The sequence below is a fragment of the Propithecus coquereli genome, unplaced genomic scaffold, assembly GCF_000956105.1.
Source record: "Propithecus coquereli isolate 6110/MARCELLA unplaced genomic scaffold, Pcoq_1.0 Scaffold553, whole genome shotgun sequence".
Lineage (NCBI taxonomy): Eukaryota > Metazoa > Chordata > Mammalia > Primates > Indriidae > Propithecus > Propithecus coquereli.
The window spans coordinates 240,100-241,539 of NW_012151430.1; positions in this window are offsets into that span (position 1 = coordinate 240,100).

Here is a 1,440-nt window from a genome sequence, read left to right on the forward strand (position 1 = left end):
TGGGTATTTATAGGTACAGTGATCGGTTGCCAGGGGTAGCAGATTTACATAATAACAGGTAGTTCATCTTAGGTTAAAAGTTTTTCAAAAGGCTTCTTTAGGTCCCTTAACTAACTCTATCTACATGAACAAATGGTTACAAAATCTTTCGAAGACAAACTTCTAAGTTCTAAGATAAATTTATCACTTAACAGAAGGCCTAAACAGAGATATATTGGCTCCATATTTTTTTATCAAGTTTTTGTGGATTGAGACAGGTAGTCAGAAGTCAAGCAGGAACTGTCCCTTGGGCTTATTGTTTTTAGGCACAGGTGTCTGTCTGTCAGGTGGGCACTCTTTGATCAGCTTCCATCCTGTGGCTCCTAGCAGACCTGCTTTGCCTTTCAAAGCAAGACAGAGCCATAGGTCTGAGATTTGTGGCGTCACTTGGCAAGCAGTTGCCACTGACCTTGGAGATGCCCTCCTGAGGTGGAGCAGCTTTTGATACGCAAACAAACACGTTCACATCTTCCTTCAGGGCAAAGCCTGCAAAACTCCTGAGACCATTTCTGTCTCTAATATAGTTATATTAATTTATGGAGCGACACTGAGTCATATGGTAGTTCTATTTTCAGTTGTTTGAGGACCCTCCATTCTGTTCTCCTTAGTGGCTGCACTAATCTACATTTCCACCAACAGCGTAGGAGGGTTCCCCTTTCTCCACATCCTTGCCAGCCTTTGTAATTGCCTGTCATGTGGATAAAGGCCGTTTTAAATGGGTGAGATACTGTCTCATTGTAATTTTAATTTGCACTTCTCCAATGAGTAATGATGTTGAGCATTTTTTCATATAGCTATTGGCCATTTGTATCTCTTCTTTTGAGAAATGTCTATTCAGACCTTTTGCCCATTTTTAATTGGATTATTTGATTTTTTTCCTATTAAGTTGTATTCTGCTTATTAATTTCTTGTCAGATGGGTAGTTTGCAAATATTTTCTCCCATTCTGTGGGTTTTCTCTTCACCCTATTGATAATTTCCTTTGCTGTCAGAAGCTTTTAGCTTGATGTGATTCCATTTGTCCATTTTTGCTTTGCTTGCCTTTGCTTTTGAAGTATTACTCAAGAAGTCTTTGCCCAGACCAATGTCCTGGAGCGTTTTCCCAGTGTTTTCTTTACGTAGTTTCATAGTCTCAGGTCTTTGATTTAATTGTTTAATCCATTTTACTTTCATTTTTATATAGGGTGAGAGATGGGGATCTTGTTTCATTCTTCTATGTGTGGATATCCAGTTTACCTAACACTATTTATTGAACAGGCTTGCAAAAAAAATGTATAACCAATTATTTTAAACTGATGACAACTTAATTCTGCTTTCAACAAAGAAACAAAGCCCTTTCCTTGATTGAAGCCTTAAAAACCAAATACTGTGATCATTCACCTGATTTTTGGTTCTTATGACG